Source organism: Thermobia domestica, chromosome 5 (assembly GCF_964235325.1).
Source record: "Thermobia domestica chromosome 5, izTheDome1.hap1.1, whole genome shotgun sequence".
Classification (NCBI taxonomy): domain Eukaryota; kingdom Metazoa; phylum Arthropoda; class Insecta; order Zygentoma; family Lepismatidae; genus Thermobia; species Thermobia domestica.
Genome location: NC_137458.1, coordinates 222,459,125 through 222,479,466, shown reverse-complemented (window position 1 = coordinate 222,479,466; position 20,342 = coordinate 222,459,125).

Sequence of the window (20,342 nt, the reverse complement as noted above, 5' to 3'; positions counted from 1 at the left end):
TTTGTCTTCTTCAGTTTCCTTTTCGTCTCCGTCTTCCTCCATCGACTCGGTTCGTTCACTGTTCAATACTCTTCTTATCCCTTTGTTATACTTGTCATCCCATTTATCTTGTGTGGTCCTGTTTTTCTTAGTTTCTTCTTGTTTATTGGAATTCATTTCTTCTAGTACATCTACCTCCTCTAACTTCATAAAACACTCATCTTTTCCTTCTGATTTCCTTGTCCTCATATCACCGGTCCTCTTAGCACGTACATCGTCTTTTTCAATATCGTTTTCATCTTTTTGTACAGTTGTTATATGGTTTGCGTATATACGCTTGTATTGGTTATGATTAAAATTCGTATCACTGTTCTATCGACTTTCACTTTGGTCTTCATCTTTTCGTAGCTGTACTTGATCTGTGTTGTACTCATACTGTCGTGAATATTCGTTCATTTTATGTTGCTTGCTATGTTCTTGTCTCGATGTATCCTCATATATTTCCTCTGATCCTCTGCTTACTATCTGGATTTCTCTACTTTCATCGATACTTAATCTCGATTCTGTCTTGACCTCATAGTAAGAATTCAGCAGGAAATCATCCATTGAAGTAATATTTTGTTCTTTTTCTTCTTCATCATTGGCTACCAAACCATCTAACGCTTGTTGGAAATCTTCCATAATAAAAGTTTGCTTATCTTCCTTCTGCAGAAATTGTTCCTCTGGCATCTGATTAAGTCTTCTTTTGTTAACGTCCCTCTCTGTTTGAGGACAACACCTGGCGAAATGGTGATATTCATTACAATTCCTACATTGTACATCTCTCGCTGGACATTGGTACGTTACATGTTTTCTTCCACAAGCTACACACCCATAGTTCTGCTTTATGGACTTTCCGGCAAAATTGGTGTTATATTGAACCGTACGATTTGTTGTTGGACGCTGTGGTTCTAATCTTGAATCCGGAAGCTGATTGGTTGTTTTTTAGTTGACCTAACCTCGTATCAGTACTATAAAATACTGTAACTTCTTTTTCTAATAATTCTATTTGATTGGCAATCTCTATAGCCGTGTTCATGGTTAATTCTTTGGTAGACAACATCTTCTTCCGAGCGACCTCGCTTGCTATTCCGGAAACTATTTGGTCTCTTAGGGCATCCTCTCTGAATTGTCCAAAGTTACACCGGTTGGCCTGCTTTTTTAATTGGAGTATATAATCTTGACACAGTTGACCAGGTTGTTGTTTCATATTATGGAATTTATATTTTTCCACAATGAAATTTGATGTTTGCTGAAAATGTGTAACAAGAAGCTCTTTAATAGTATCATAGTTCAATTCTGGAACTCTTTTTGGTGCTGCCAACTCTTTCAGTATCTTATACACCGAGCTTCCTATCAATGATAACAAAATGCATACTTTTTTCTGTGATGGTACATCATTAGCCAAACAATATTGTTCATATCGTTCAATATATATTTCCACATCAGGTTCGTCTACATCTAGCGGTTCAAGATATGATACTGACTTGTGTTCTGCCATCCTGTATTTCATGGATTCTTTTATAACGCTCGTCGCCAATTGTTACTACTTAAATTAGGTTACGTTACGTTCCGAAAATATACTATTTCAGATTAGACTTCTGAAATTACTCTAATATCATTAATTCATACAACAGTTGCACACGCCTTCATACGTATCACTATTACCATTTAGAATTAACAGTATTTCCAATCATAGCTATTTATTCCATACTCCTTACATATAATTCCTTGCATCAACTTATGACTGTAACTATATCGTTCTTTCTGACACTTGAGATACTCAATTCTTCCACTAAACATTCAACTTACAATATCATCTTATATTCCAACTTCGTAACCATTAAACAACGAACATTATACATTTAAAATCAATAATTATTCATTTGTCTTTTTAACAAATAAATTCAGTGGCACTCTAAACAAGGCCTTTCTTGCCAGTATATATGTTTGATCCTTTTATTGTTCATTTCTTGCACCTACATGAGTGACATACAATCTTTCGATCACTGAAGAAAAAAATCTTGGTTAAATGCACTTCATAGTCATTTAAGTGAAGGTAAGCTAACGAATAAACCAATCCAAGAAACTACTCATAAAAATGTTTTACGAAGTCCATTTATTTGACTTCTACTTCATATGAGAGAAAAACTGTATAACTACAAAAAAACAGAAAAGGAAGATGCTCCTCGTCAGACATTGTTAAAGAAGGGTATCGAAATAAAATTACAACTATGTACATGCAGTTAGGTAAATGAAATTAACAAATTTGTGGACTAATCAATCACATGCCTAAGAAGCTGACTTCATGCAATCCCTTAGCACTTTTATATATGTTAAATGAAATCTTCGACTTTTACGTCCCACGGTTATGCAGGCTAGGCTAAAGGAGCCTGTGATGATGAAACATGAGTGAAATGGTGGAATTAAGAAAGTGGGAGGAAACGGAAAACCCCCAAGGAAACCCATGCACACGGTGTTTGACCACCACAAAGTTTATTTGGCACGAACCAGGATCGAACCAGGGGCCGCATGCAATAGAGGTGAACACTCTACCACTGAGTCACTGGGGCCCTTATATATATGACCGATAAAATTAAACAAGTTGTTCTTAATATACAAAAAAGGAAAACAGTTCATATAGAAATGTGATGAAAAGTGTATATATTCAGATCTTGGGCCGTTCAAAACTGCCGGAATATCGATTTCCAGAGCAACTATCTCCATACTATTAGCCATTGAGCTGAGGCGTCACGTTATTGCCTTGGTGTTGTAACCTGGTCTATCCGAGAATCCATGATTCTGAATCTCTCAGTGGCTGCGCGAGGGAGTCTCTCACAGGAAGTAGCGGAGTCCTGAATATTCCGTTAGGAAATGTGAGTCCGATTTATGACAATGGAACGACTTCCCTGCAAGTAATAGAAAGTCATTAGCAGATCACCGACATTTTAAGCAGAATGTGTTGAAGTATTTTTGGTGTGTTGTGTGTGAATACATAACTACAGTAGGGGCCCCAGGTTGTGGATAATACGAAATTATATAAAATCATTTATCTGGAGGTAGTTGATCCTCAATCATGACCCATATGCTGAGGGATGCAGACATTGAAAATACTACACAATTAAGAAGAACGGAGCAATTAGGAATTGAGAGAAAATGGGGATATCCACCGCAGAGAATTCAAAAAATAGAAAGGATGAAAAATAAAAAATGGCTATTTATATAATGTTGTTCACCACAAATTCACTCTTCGTTGATCTAAATTGGGACTCCTCGCCATATAGGTGGACATTACCATTGACTTACCATGTACTTCTTTCACCTTCTCACGCAGGGAACAACATATTGAGAGGTGATGACACCTGAAAGCAATAATACTGATTATATAACAAAAAGAGGGAAAGTCGTGTTAAGTAGGTAGATATCTTGATAAGAGCTAGTAACTTGTCTTCGTAGATTTGTTTCAAACAAATTAACATTTCACAGTGTTACCTCTTAGGCTAGAGAAGACGGATAATTAAAGAAATGTAAAAAGACTTGAGAGAATGAGAATATAAGATCTAGACATTGGGAGAGGAGCTAGGACACCCATGGACCTTTCTGGAAAGACGCATATTCATGTCTTTGGCCAACATGAAGAGTTCCTTGGCCATGTGGATCACGTCATAGGTAGTAATAGGTAAGAGGACATATGTTATAGTCAGAAGTCACAATCGTGATGTCATTGCATGGTTCAGAGATGATCAATACCAGCACTTAAACATTGTTATGTAATAGCACACCAACATGTATGGGAACAATATTATAATGTATAAAAAGTAATTCCCCTCACTTCATCTCCCGTTCCTTCTTTGATGTATTAGCATATGAGATTATCCCAGGGACCGCGAAAACAAATTGAAAGGAAATAGGAAACTCGTTGTACACACATTAGCCTAAATGTCTGAGTAATATCCCGCACACCCCTGTAATCGAGGATCCTGCAAAAATAGATTTCTATGCTTTAAGAGGCTGCTCAAAGCATAGCCCTCCAACGTCAATACAGATCATGGAGTGGTAACATAGTAAGCTCCCAACACGTGTTAACATTTGTGGTGCCTCTTGATTCTATGGATTTGCGGTAAAAATTCTTCAAACTAACTCTTCTTCAAATAGTAAATATGTTTCAAAGTTTCAGTGATTTCATATACACCCACAGTAAAATCTAATGGCATTAGTTTTTCTGAATAAACAAGCTACCTTACGGAAGCATCTCGCCTTGTCCATTGCTCTAAATACACATGATTTAGGTATTCCCTCAAATCATGAGAGAAATTGGAACGGGGCTTCGTTATGTTGTAACTAAATTTGCCAACGTTCTAGCGGAATCTTCTCAAAGAGCTCTGGTAAAACATCTGCCAAGAAATGGCGATAAATCTGTCAATTTAATAGAGTTGGTAAAACATACCAATTAATGAGATACACTTCCGAAATACCAGCCCATATACTCACTGTGAACGTGAACTGGCGACCGATATGGATTATGGTGTGCGGAATTTTCCTGGTCCCATACATGACAATTTCGGCTCTTCAACGCCATATCTTTTGTAATACATGTTTCATTACTAAAGTGTGTCTGCGTTGGAAATACAGCATTATGTTCACACGTTTGATGTAACCACTCATAGGAGTTCGCACGTGGACTGTGATCATTGTCTGACACTTGCACTTTTATTAAATGACTAGCTGAACCTGCGCTCTCCACACAACACATCATTCGCATGTGAGTATGAATCTCCTTGTGATTCTTCACATCATTAGTACATGTAACTTTACAGACACAAGTGAAAGGCGTGTTAATAAAAATAGGAAAATGGTACCATAAGCGGGATTTCCATTATTTTTACAATATCTCCCACTGTTTGTCAGGTTTGAAGCTACTTCCTGTTGCAGCTTCTAATTTATGTATATACAGTATGTTCTTTCCTCTTGCATGCAGTACATATTAATCAAAGATATTAACACACAATTAATTATAATGTCAGTGACATATGCTGCTCATAGCAAAACACTCCAAAGAATAAAGATTCATCTCTGACCAGAGAAATGTTTATCTTTCGTTTTTAGTTTAACTTGGGCATGAAACAAACGCCTGAGAGATATACAACTCATGCATACAATTGTGTACTGCGGAAATATATAACTCGAAGGATATGGTGTTTTACTTTTTAAAGAAGTTTCAATCTCCCAGTGTACCCTTAAAGAATGTAATAAAGAAATAACGGCCATGTTTGTTTTTAAATATTGAATTACAACTAAACAATTTACACAAAATTTGGAATCATCCAGTGAATAGTGTATGTTTCTAGCATTTGTGGTTTTCACGATCTCATTGCTGAAAAAATTTAAGACAAACATATAAATCTTTCTTTGGAGATAAACATATAAAGCTAGCATTTTAATATGTAGATTGATTAATAAACATGAGTATTTTTGCAAAGTTTAGAAAGTTTTACAGTGAACCTTAGTGGAAACAGTGAATAAAAGAATTCAATGAATATTATTTTTTTCTAAATCTAGAAGTAAGCGACTTAAAACGTCACGGAAATGTAGAAACATTCTTTTAAAAAGCTACCTTACAGAAATATAATGAAGTTTGACCGAATGGGTTTTCAGTTTAACGTTTTGAATCAATGTTACGAAATGTTGAACAAACTTGTTTTAATGTTACTACTGTTTACAGGATTGCATAACAAAAAGGTATAAAATATAAATTAAGTTTGTTTCTCTGTTAGCACTTCTCTGAATCTAATTTTCGGTATGAGAAGAAGATAAGACTAATAACATTCTCAGAGACTCTTGAGTAAGCTCAGGATTAAATTGTAAATATTTTAGCTATAAAAGTATGAACTAAACCAAGTTTAGAAATGGAATGTTTTCCAGTGTGTTATAAATTATCTTTGATAGAGAAGAAGGTTTGTAATTCATAAATTTGAGATTGAATTACATATTACACAACTCATAAAAATGGCAGTTATATTTGATCTTTTTTATAATAAATTTTAAGATGTTGTTTCACAAAAGTTTCTCTTTTGAAGTATGATGAACGTAGTTTTTGATTATCAGTCATTAATAGTTTGAAAAAAAAAATAAATAAAATTGTACTCTTCGTCTACAAGTGTACGCCCTATCGAAACATTATATTTGTCATTCTTCTATACAATGTGTTGAAAGAAGTTATGAACCGAAGATACATAATATTAATATGGTTCTAGATTCCATGTGTGTCCGTTGAAAGAAAATACAACTCTTTTTTTTTAAAGAACCATACAATATCTACGTTCTTCATTTGATGTTGAAGCTTATATCACTTTTGTGTGTGTTAAAAGATGCTGTGAAAACAATTAGTGCGAAAGCGAAGAGATTTTCACCAATGTAAATACATAATTGTAAGGATGTCACATATATATAGATATTTTGCTTCAAGGAAGCATACTGAGAACTTATTATATGTGATTTGATATGTTTGTATTCAAATGTACTCATACATCTATAGACTGGTGAAAATTGTCAAGGATTGCTCAAAGTGAACGACTACTGTCAGTAGCCGTATATTTAGGTTAGTATGTATCAAATTTCAAACACAACTTTGACACTTTCAAAGGAAAAAAGACAGAACAAAGAAAGGAAAGTGTGTGTGAGAGAACTGCATTACTTGGTTTATTAAAATAGTTCCCTTCCGAGATCACAGAATTTTAGTGTCACCTAAGTAACGACTAGTCTTCGTAACAAAATAATTATCGTTGCGAAGAGTTTTCAGATAGCAGCAGAGTCCAACCCTCAAAGAACCATTTGCATGCCAAGAACTTTTCAATATCCTGGAAGAGGTCACACTTAGAGAGTGAAATGAAATGAAGTCTTCCTGTTTAATGACCCTTTATTATGTTCTTCAGCCTAAGTGAGACGGATGATTAAGTGTGGGAGGAAACGCAAGTACCTCCACCATTAAGTTTCACTGTAAGGAACCGAATCAAAGTGCTCATGCAGACCAGATAAGCGCTCATCATATTATTGTCCATTGTTGGAAATTTGCGGTGCGCAGAAGTTTGGGTTGATTTATTGGAATTAGCTCGGTAAGGATCTGCATGGTTTTATCTTCCTAAAAGAATTGCATTATCACTTCCCAACCTAGGCCACTGTAATAATAAAACATATTATGTTGGTTAAAACGTAGTTGAAGAAATTTTCCTGCTAGTTGAACACTATCTAATGAACGTCCTAAGAGTGACGATTGTCATAGCATATCCATTTTTCATCCAACTTAAGAATCCGATGCAGAAACTTTTCTGATCATTAGCTACACTCAGAAAACTGCATACCCTCGGATGGAAACTCTTCTTGGTCGGTATTAACTCATTTGAGATCCATGAGTCCGCTAACTGATCGAGTCCACGAAGTGACCTAGAGGTGTACAACCAACCCGTCTGAAGGGCACTGACACTTTTCACAGTGTCCCCTATTAAGACATTCCGCAGGAACTCATGTGAATGTAATGTTGTCCAGCGCGATCACGTCTCGGTTTGCATCGTATCACCGATACAAAATTTGACAAAATAACGGGAATCGCTGAATACATTGGCCAATTGTAGTCCAGATACACTTTTAAATTTATTTTCACTTGATGTAGAGTGAAACAATTTAAATTCGTAAAGAAACTTTGCTCGTAATTCAGTGTTGCCGATGATACACTTTCAAACGACTCTTTCTAACAGTGTAGTATGTCATGACTGTATTGGTGTTACAGCCTGTTTGCTGGACATGTATTGAGGTTGTAAATTTAGACTGAGTTTTGTATATCACTGCCGAAATGAAATTCTCAACAAAAATAAAACGGCTCCCATCAATCTAATACTAAAGTAAAATTAATAAACATAAATTACTCGTTATTAGAAAGAAAGAATAAGAGGAGCTTAAATATTAAAAAAAATGTAGATGGTAGAAAAGGTATGCACTGTTTACCATAAATAGTTACTACCCTTTGTGAAACATTCTGCCATTCTACAGGGCGTTCCAGGAGTAAACTGACAAACTTCTTATACATTATACGAGAAATATATAGTTACAGAAAGAAAATTTTCTGGTCTTTCCTAATTAAGTCTAATAGAAAAAAGTTGAATGAAAACCAGTTTCTTTTATTGAGATCGTGAACACGTATGCGAGGTTTGTATGTGTGTTCCTCGAACAATCTCTTTACAGATATACATACAATGTGAGCAATTTACATTGTTACAAATTTCTAACGTTTAACTTATTGAGTTAAAAACTATCAAAATTCTTAGCCCCTAAATATTGTTAGAAATACGATATTTGCCTAATTTGCATTAGCGGCAAGCTAAGAATGTTGCCAACCCAAACTTAAGATTTTACTTTTCCATATGACATTACAAGTATATTAAGATATTAAAATTTTCAGATTTATATGTGAAATGAAAACTTTGAGTGCGATATTTATTTTTCTGTGTTATTAACTTTACAATGCTACAGTATTAGATCATTGAAGAATAACTTCGGAGAAATAAGACAAACATTTTACATCCAAATAAAATTAATGTTGAACACTATCATCATGATTTGACTTCTTTGGAAGAAATAGAAACAATGTTACCGGTAATAGAATTTTAGATTTATTTTGTAAAATTGCTCGAATAAATATATCATGCCATCAGGTAGATGGTTTAGGAATAAATGACAATGCTGTTTACATCGATATGATGTTCTGAATTATTTCACACCTGTATTCGCCCCTCTAGGTCCCCCATATATATATATATATATATATATATATATATATATATATATATATATATATATATACACAGATAAATACATAGACAGATAGATACAGATATAGATATGAAAAATATAGTAAATAACCTATGTTGCATAAAATTAAGTATTTGTGAGAAATTTTTGAAATAACTACTTTCTATTGTTGTTTTCTTTCTATGAGATCAACAACAATTAGTTTTGGTTGTAGGAATTAAATGTTCTCGGAATTACATCATTTATGCAGTGCTGCCTACTATATCAATGTTTACTTTAGCTCTAGAACATGTAGCAAATATCTGAAAATGTGCTCATTATGTCTACGTGTATGGAAAACCATCTTTTCAGTTGGACGCTACTTTTTTAAGTGGTTTTTCGATATAAAAACTTTGGGGAAAAGTAAATGTAACGAAGATCACATTTGCACGAAATGCGTTACATAATGAACATACTACTCAATGCTACGTCTCTATGGATTTATTCTGTTTGGTCTTTCTCACATATGTTATTACTGCTGTAGAGGCCTTCAAAATTCAGTTGATTCTTGATTTTTCTGATGTTTTGCAGTCCGTAGCATGCAACAGAAAATAACAAGTGTCATATTGCAAGTTTTCTTGTGTGTAGCCCATACCTGTAAAAAATAACAGCATTATGTAATGTCGTTTGAAGGTAAATACATGTATCTTGTATTAATGTAGCTGTATGTATGATATGTCAATAATGTATACGTGTAGATGTTTGCAGGTTACTAGATTTCATTTTTTTTAAATATTAATTTAAAGTTACAAAAGCATGATCAAGAGAAATGGACCTCCTATAGAACCAATATTAGAACGAAAAAGAAAATCTACATCAAAACCATTAATATATATACATATATATATATATATATATATATATATATATATATATATATATATATATATATATATATATATCGTATGAATTTAATTAGCGAATTAATAATTAACCAAAAATTAATATGTTATATTTTGTATTTTACAGCTGTTTCACTGTGTCTTATTAAACTTTGTTAGTTCTAAAGCAAAAGCCAGTCTACAATCTATCGGTATTTTCAAACTATGTGTAAAAATGTTCTCAACATAAGAAAGTACAAATCATTACCAAAACATGGTCTGTCATATTCTGAGTTTGCTTTAGAGAATTGAGTGTCACAATTCTTCATTTTAGTATCAAAGATCTTACATATCATAACATTTCCAACGCAAATAAGATCTCATGAAATTGTATTGTGATAACAAAAATCATCAATATTTGCTCTCAGTCAGTTGGAGTATGTTACATTCTATTACCAATAGCATTACACTAACTAAAACATGACATCACTCTAAACATTCATGATATAATACAAGATCGCAAGGAATAGTGTCAGATGGAAACAATTGAAAGTATAAAACATTCAAAATGTTAAAAATGTTTAATATATGCTATATATATATATATATATATATATATATATATATATATAGATAGATAGATAGATAGATAGATAGATAGAGAGGTATAAGGATATATAGATATGTATACAGTATTTTATTATACTGTAAAATAAAATACAGTCTTAAAATTCTGTCACTACAACTGAAACATGAATCAAAAATATGAAGGTGTGGCTGTGTGCCAGGTAATAAAGGATAATGTACATGATATCTTCCAAATTTGTTCAAAAAGAGTTCATATATATTGATTACATTGTCATCCAAGAGTAAAGAGGTTGTCATTTACTCTCGTTTGTTTTTATGTGCCACAATTGTCATTTACAAATCCTACATAAATATGATATTTAGTGTATGTCATGTAGTTGTTAGTAGGTTGGAAAAGTGCTCCATGATTGGCCTCAAAACACACCTAATTATTAAATAATTCTTCAAAGAACAATATTCGTGCTTTCCTACAAAATGCACGAATACAAAATGCACGTACTCGTACAAAATAATTATAATCTTGATTTTTCCCTTTTTTCGTTTTTTTCGTTTTTTTTTGTAATTTTCGTAATGTCAGTCCTCTCATGTCCGTTTAGTATTAACCCGTTACTTGTTGTGTGGGGCTAAATATTTACTCCAGGTGTGAACGAAGAAACAGAAAAAGTACCACGCAATTGGATTTTAATTTTTCTTTATTTCACTACTGTCTATTATTTTTACTGTTGTTTCATATTGTACATAAATGCCTATTTTAAGTAGCTTGTAATAGTCTATGAAATACTATAAATTTGTTTGACGATAAATCTGAACAATACATTAATCGCAAAACTAAAATAACATTGGGGCAAAATTTACCCCCACGGGCCTACTAACAGTGAATAAAAGTGCGCGCACGCTCAAGGGTTAATATTAAACGTAGTAGTCGTACTGTCAATTATTCTAACAGTGAGTATGTTTAAAAAAGTAGTGTTAGCCAATGTGAGTTAATGCTTCAAAATTATTATATTCCTGATTTCTATCAAATCTTTTACAATTCTTAATTTTACTTGTGTATGCACAGATTTCATCAGTTCAATAAAAGTATGTGTTACGTAACATTCTGTACTACGTGAAGAGGAAGAGAACAAGTGTGTAGTGAACTGAACAGACGACAATAGTGTAAAGTTTGCATCCTCTCTGCTTTTCAAAGAGGGCAAATTGTAGATGTTCGTTTGTGTGATGCTTGGGAAACGAAAGTGGCTTCTTTATTGTTTAACAATTTCTAAGGTGAAAATGCTTGTAAAATTCAGTGTATATCAAAATTGACAAAGGAGAAAAGTTGTTGAAAGGAAACTCTCGGCAGCAGGCCCTACCGACCATTAAATCAGATGTTCATTTATGATTGTTCTATGACCGTGACTCAAGTCACTGTAGAATTCAATCAACAGCTTTTACAGCCTGTATTGAAAATTATAGGTCGCCGTGATTTTATATACACATATACAGGTAGATTGCATACGCCGAACCGCTCGTACGTCACCATTACGTTTTAACATGACACAAATGGTACCGCGAAATACATCATAGCACGCGGACAACTGCCAAACGTACTATATGACCAAACTATTTACCATTTAATCAATTTCAAACCACAAGAAATTGTTATTGATGGCGGAGATTCAAGAGACGTCCCATTAGGGCGTGTCATTTTTGAGGGTGAAATATACTTTTTGCAAATTTTCATGATGAGGGGTCTTAAAAGTATGTTTGTAGGTATGAGAAATTCAAATCCGTACTTAGTTTTGTGATTAAAGAAATTCTAGCTAGGTAAATCAAGATTTGAATATAGCCCAAGAGCAGTTTTCGGAATTTCATACTGAAATACTTTCGAAAATGCCATGCAATGCTATAAAATAAATTATTTTTCCGTATGAAACATTTTATTAATTATCAAACATATTAATAATGCTAGATGTACAGTAAGAAAGAGTATATAACCAATACTTTGAGAAAACACTCAATAAAATTTCTTCATACATAGACCTACGTACTGAAATACTGTATTTAGACTTTATATTATTGCATTGCAGTTACTAAGAACAGAAAGCATTATTTTGATTACGTACTATTATACTTTATAATTGTTTTAGTAAAAACGTGTAACATTCTCCATATTTGAGGTGCGTAGCTTCTGTTAAAAATCTAGAGAAACACATTTTTCATTGATTTTAAAAATACCTTACTCAACCACATTGACGAACTACTAATTTTCAATTATAATGAATTATTTTGTAACTGCTGCATCATACAGTTTATACACTTCTTACATACTACTATAGTATTACTATATATATGCTACATTTTTTTTACATTTTGTGATAAAGCTGTAATTGTTTTACTTAATACAAATGTATTCAAGAAGCAGCAACAAGTAAGCAATACTATTAACGCACAAGTTATAGACTTTTGCTGCTGCCTCTGCGACTTGTTTCATACACCTTTCTATAGATTGAGCGTGATTTTCCACTGTGGTACTTTCATCGGAACGTCTACAAATTTCTTTAATACTACTGTTCAAAGTTTGCATGTCAAGGGAGGTTCATAAACGTCTTTAGACCAGTCGATCATCTCCAGCACTAACGGAGGCATTGGTGTCGAAAGCAGATGATCTCCTTGGACGTACATAGAGATTTCCTTGTACTGCCTCATTTCCCAAGTTAAGTACCTTTTGAAGTACAGCATTCACAACAATTTTCTGCATATTAAGTCACTGCAGTTGAAACAAGATGTGGCGTGGCCCTTTTTCCCAGCAATGCTTGACTTTGATGTTGAACAAGCAGGGTAATAGACACTAACAATGTATTTCACTATCCACCTAAGATTTATGAGATTTTTGACGCCATCTTAAATGACTGACTGGGCCAATTCCAAGAAGCGTCAGATTCCATGGAGGTATTCCAGTGAGAAAGTCCTGTGTAATCTGATATCCGTATGCTTGATCTGTAGATAAATCTTTTACGATATTTTCACTCAGCGCAATAAGAGGCTCTCCAATTGGAAGTTTTTGCTATGAAGGATCGATTTCAAGTCCAGTAACTGCATCTAGTATATCTCCAATAGTACCTTTCCACTGATTGCTAGACAAACTTATGCCATCTAGTGTGTGATTAAGTGTCGCAAAGGTAACCCGCTGGTGTGAAGAGCACACACTAACCAATTTAGCTTACGACCGAGTTTGACTTCTATCCAATGCATAGTACAACCTTCCCAACCAGTGATGACCTCAGTAGAATCACCTCCAATTACTTGTAAGATTTTATCAAAACCCTTCTAAAATCTTCAAGATTATCAGCAAAAATTTCAGCTTGCGTTTTATTGTCACAATCTTTCTGAGGAGTGAAATGATAAAGATAACGTCCACCTGGCTCGCTGTAAACAGAATAGTGTTGCTCTCATATAATCCCAGGGAACTGGTGATTTGAATATTCTGCTACCAACATAACTTTCGTAATATATTCACGGCCGTCAAAGAAGTTGCAGTCGATTATACCTTGCTGACAGATCTCATCAAATTCTTGGTCCACGGATTTCATTATATTTTCGCGTGCTCTCTTCATTTTATTGTGATCAATCACAAGCCTTTGGTCTTTGTCGGTCATCAAGCCAACATCCATAAGGGCGGCAGTAGATATGGAAGCTGTGGCACGCAAGCCATCATACCAAATGCTCTGCATAACAACATAGCTTAATGACGGGAAGTTCAGAGGGTAACAATTCTCTGCCGGTTCCAATCAAATTACTCATATGTGTAAATTTATTACGTTTCGTTTTTGTCTTAGAAGTCATTGTAAAGAAACATCAAGAAACCACGGTGTTAATATAAGTACTAGTTGAAAAAGTTACACACTAAAAATTTGAAGCTCTCAATCTTATACCCTTTTAGTTATTATATAATAAATGTGAAAACTTTAGCACCCGTTTAAAATTGAAAATGTATCTAATTTAATGATTGCAGAATATAAATTTGACATAATATTAAAACTGTAATTCAGAAATGTGCAAATAGATAAAACTAATCTTAACAAGCATGTATTTCTAGTCAATAAGTGAAATACAACGCTGGCGCCATCTATTAACGACAAAAGTAAATTTGTAAAAAAAGATCGAAAATGACAAAACTTTGGACTGATATTTACCTAGCAAAATAACATTATATCGAATTTGTAAATATATGCTTCGAAATACAATGTCAAGTCTCAACTTTTTAGCACCCCTCATTTTAGGATTTTGAAAATTCAAAAACATCGACACGCCCTAACGTCCCATCCTCAATGTCTGATACCAATGATGAAATTTCAGCGCTTTTTAATGCTGTGGGCTGTAACATCTTGGTTTCTACTGGATTATTTACTGACGCTTATAGGTTAAGTGAATGTCTAGACTTTTGTCCCTATTTTCTTGTATCATTTGCACGCTGTAATTTAAATGTTGTTTCCGAATTATGATTCTACATTCCAGAATAATAATGTGTCTATTCAACAACTAAAACTGTCGGGGCGTTTTGGAGAGGCGTAACCATCAGGAGGAAATTAAATAAATATTTAGTCCATTCTATCTCCGACCCTGAACATGATTTTATATTTATAGTTCATTTTAGTGTTATAAATATCAAGTATAATTTTCGTATTTATAATTTTTTTCCTATGAAATTTAACACAAATATACATTTCCTGATTATACACAATCATCAGTATTAAAAGTACTCTGCAAAATCATTATCAAATTTCATTCTTACAAGAAGACAGTTATAGATATGCTACAGTACTTTTGGATATGAGGGTACGTGTACTAATAAAAAGACTTTGTAAAACATTAAATTTCCACATATACATGTGTGTAGCAGTGAAACATCATAAAATACTACTTCAAATAATAGTCATAGCCTCGAAAATAATTCTATATTCAGTGTTAACGTTAGAACATGTAACCATTTCTTTCTCCTAGTTACTTTTAACAACGTATAAAAGTATAGATACATATGCAACCTTTATTTATTTAAGTCAAGTTTTGCAAAAATTGTTTACTCTATGCATTTTAACACAATGCTATTTGTTTATCTATACTACATTGGACATGTTCACAATTTAAGTATGTCACTTTTATTTTATTTGACCAACACATAAGAACATGGTTGTATAAAGAATATAAAAATATTTTAGTTTTCTTTTCACCTTCCTGTAATATCGTAACTGAACATTGGAAAGAACCAACGAATCACTTTGTTGAAAGTTGAAAGTTAAACATGCAATGGAAAGAAAGTGTTACGTTCATCATATTATTAAACGAAATATTTGTTTGTACTTGCAAGAACGTTAAATGCAATTACGGTCAAACAGTAAGTTATTAATGCACTATTCTGCTACACTAAATTAAAAAACGAAAATACGTTTTAAAGTTTCTCTTACCATCTTGAGAGATTCTTGCCTCAAGTAAATAATAAGTTTCTTCGGTAAGGGAAAAATAAGTGGATAGAAAAATGAGTGGGTGATTAGAAACCTAAACATATTTCTGAATGTATCAACAAAGCTATATAAGAAACATAAGAAACAATTATATCTCCGAAAATCCCTCGTAAATATATAGTTAGTTCACCCAATTAGATTTCTCTAGCAGACTCACGCACGGTTCGGATCTATCCTCAACCTCATGTTCAACTCCAAGCCTCATACAATATTAATATGATATTTCATGCGACACTTTCTACTATTCTGAAGTGGATAAAAAACAGTGACTATTAACTAACGTATTCGTGTAACCTGCATGTGGATTTTTAGTACATGGAAAACGCTGAAATGTTTTACTGTAAAAATATTGACAGGGAAATATTGTTTGATAGAAAGCTTCGCACATCCGCAATTGACACCAACGAAGAATTTCTTCCAAGCAGATACTATTTGAAATAACTGAAGTATTATACTCCAGTTACTTCGACAGTATCAGCCTTAAGGCGTAAACAAGACGGATGAGGTAATGCATATCTGGATTGCGTATTTTGTATAAGCAAAAGCATCCAGGAAATTGAAAATTATACATTTTCAAAGGATTTTATTGGAAGATGTGCTGAGATGAGTATCACATACAATCATACAGACAGGTTTAGATTTACATAACGATCATAGTAGTGTTTACAGTAATTCGATATTCAAAAGCAAAACAGACATGAAAGACACGGTAAAATTTCATATGTTGCTTAAAATGACATATTTTTGGGAAATCTTCAATTTCTGATTTAATTTGTTTCTACAACATCATAAGAATATTTTTCTGGTAGATGTAATGGTAATAAGTTCTGAAAGTTACGTAATTTTATCAGAGGTGCAAACTATAATAGTATATTACATATATATTTTATGAATGGGTTAAGATAACAAATTGCAGGGGACAGCACTACAATATTCATATCTATTCTAAATAATTCACATGAATAAATGCTTATGAGAAGAGTATTTCGAACTTTTCATAAATAATAGATTTTCAATCTTTTGTAACCTCGATTGCATTCATTCGGAATTCACCATATAATAATCATAGTATTAGACACCAAAGTACTTTGAGTGTTCCAAATTTAACAAACTTAACAAGTTCCTTTAACTTCCTTAATTATTGCAGTAGCTAGTACCTATTTTTTATATTAATCGTACTGTATCGTCCATACTTTGCCACACTTAATACCAAATAAACTATTCTAAAGTTTTAATTTAATATGTAATTTTGAAACATGTAATAACGCGATATATTAAAATTAAAAAAAAATATATAACTTAATTTTGGGTTACCAATGATATTGACATTTTAGTATAACAGAGTACGCGAAACAATGTTCTTGCCGTTGATAGAAGATTTTAGTGTTTTTGCTCATTAGTTTAGATGTTACCAGGGTATTTCAAGATAAATGATCTTATATATATATATATATATATATATATATATATATATATATATATATATATATATATATATATATATATATATATATATAATTTATTATGAAAGTGCAGAAAAATGAATACAAACCAACCTTGAAAAGTGCAAATATACGAATATAGAAACCTTTTATGGCATTTGGGTTAGTGGAAAAATACTTATCATACGGTATTTATGTAAAATATGGAAATTTTAAAAATAATTTTTATAATTCTCTAAATTTACCTTTCGAGGATTATATTTCCAAATATTCAAAAGTGTGTACTTTTATATTTATAATTCGTCCGGAAAAGAATTTAAAAATAGAGTGAATCAATATATAAAATGTGACAATTTTTATCGTAATAATTAACTGTTGACATGATTGTATACGCCCAATGTTGCATTTTCGTATTTTTTGTATTTATGCGTAGGTACAACTGTATTTTTTAAAAATAAAAATATGCGATTATAATATGGATATAAAAGAAATCCGATAGCATTTTACGTAGTTTTGGAAGCATTGATAGAGATGAGCATGCGCAGGAGCATGCCCTGATATTATGTGCTTACAAAAAAGATAGACTGTTCCGAGTGGAGTTTGCTCCATGCTATTTGGAAAAGGGGAAATTGGGATAAAATTGGGAAGTTTTCGTCCAATAACAATCGGCAAGAGCAGAGTTGCTTCAGTAGAACTGGTATCGTTTCTCCACCATAGATATACATTACTAGAAATGTTTCCCATGTTTATCAATGACTGCTCAGCAATTTCCTGGGAAGAAATCTACGTGGGAGTGCAACATATGCATTTTTAGTGATGCATTAGAACCTATTGCTTGGTAGAGGTATTAGGTGCACCTCTACTTCCTTATAGTTCTGAGATCTCCCGTTTCCTAAAACATTCGTCACCGCTTTTCGGAAAGAATCTCGTGCAATCCTCTCCTCATTTCTAACACTGCATCAATTTCAGGATCATTGAGGAGGTAGCGAATTTGAGTGCCAATAAGGGTTCTTACCTGATTTTAGTTTCAGCAACTTGTGGAAGTTTACGCAGAATATATTTCAAGAATAGTTTTGATGCGTCTATGAATGGCCGCCATTCGTCAAGATTATCGTCTATGATAAGATTACTCATAATACCAGTTAGGCCTAGATAGTTACAACGTAATATATCACTTTCCACTGAAAATGCTGTTTAGGGATTTTGACGTGTTCAAAACACGAACACTTTTAGACCTTCAGAATAAGCTCCCCACTTCTTCGGTTTGGATACCAACAGTTCTGCGCCACTTTTGACAAACCCTGGAAACTTAATTCAGGTTGAGTATCATATGGTTAATAGATAACGACATTTTAGTTTTGTCAAGTTAGGATCGGTGGGACACTACGAAACTGCAGCAGAAGTTGACAATGTGGGTCGACATTATTCGCCTTTTGCTCTTCATTGGGTGAAACACTGGAGTAAGGTACGGAAGTTGTGGAACCTTTAGTTCTTCAGAGTGTGGCACAGTGACGAACATTTCAAGGAAGTTTTCAATAAGTGGCAGTCCACTTTTTTTTCTTTTTGGGATATACCTTTATTTGGAAGAGCTATGCAAAAATAGCAATTTGAACTATGATGTGTCGGTTCTCTTCATATCATTGGAACTGCAAAAAGCACGCATGGCCCTTTTCTGTGTAACCAGTCCCGGAAATTTGTAGAACAAGTTTAACAACATATATTTGGTGCCCACTTCTTGTTCACATCTCTCAATTTACATCAAAAGTACAAGTGATGGGCTTTGTTTATGATAGCAAAATTCCACTTTTTTGCTCTGCATTGTATTTACGCGATATGATTCTGCTTAGTGTTCTGATAAATAATAATAATAATAATAATAATAATAATAATAATAATAATAATAATAATAATAATAATAATAATAATACCAGCAACCACCCACCCACCCAGTATCTCACCACGACTACGTCTGAGATGGCGAACTGTAACTACAAAAGAACGTTACACAACATGTTTTCCCTGGCAAACACCGTGCTCGTGGGTTTTCTCGGGGTTCTCCCGTTTCCTCCCACTTTCTTCATTCCACCATTTCACTCATCTCTCATCATCACCGTCTCCTTTAGCCTAACCGGCATAACCGTGGGACGTAAAACTTAAAGATTTCATTTTTTCCCTGGCAAACACTTTAATACAAACTTAACCTTGAAGTGGTTGATATTTCTTTGTTAGTGATGAAATGCGAGCAAGATGGATTGCCAGAGACTAAGAAGGAATTTATTTCGGGAGGGGTCCTGAGCTTTTCGGGGCTCCAAATACAATTTGAGGCTAAATTAAATTAATATTTGTAAAAATGCACCTGAAATTATACTAACTTTACAAACAAGTCGGGGTGTCAAGATCAGTAGAACCCACCCTGCGTATGTCCCTGAGGATAGAAATGAAACTAACCGTCAAACAATGGAAGGTTGTTGAAATAAGTAGACAGCTCCTGTAGCCACGAACCTCTAATTTTCCCAGCAGAGCACATCGGGTGATAACGTATTTCTTTGAAACCCGAACCAATATTCAAAAACTAGTTTCATATTCGTTAACAGCACCCTAAAAATAGTAAGAATTGGTTAGTTTTATCTTCGAAGCATTTTTACTGTTGACCAGTTTTATTAGAAAATTCTGTGAATGAAGTTTCAACCTGACAATGAAGCGAATTCGACATTGTATTATATCGTCGCATGAGAACCAGAGGAACGCAACTCCATTATTGTGGGTTTGCAGGGGAGAGAACAAAAATATTTTGTTAGAAAGATGTGTCTTTAATGAGATGTTGATTGAGCTAAATTACAACAAATGATCGGTAATGAGAACAGATGGCGTTACGTTCCATTTACTCCACATGGGGCTTTCAAAATTATGTCCAAGCACGTATTAAACGGAAACCGCGTTTTTGAGTTACGTTTTTCTTGTTCTCATGCGAAATTATAGTCATAAGTACTTACAAAAATATATAGTGACAATAGTCATGTGTCTCGAACTGACAATTGGGTATTCAGAAGTAAAATATGACGTCGATAGGTTGCTTTGGCAATAAATGTGTTTTCCCTAATAACACTCTGCCACACGAAATTTCTTTCCTA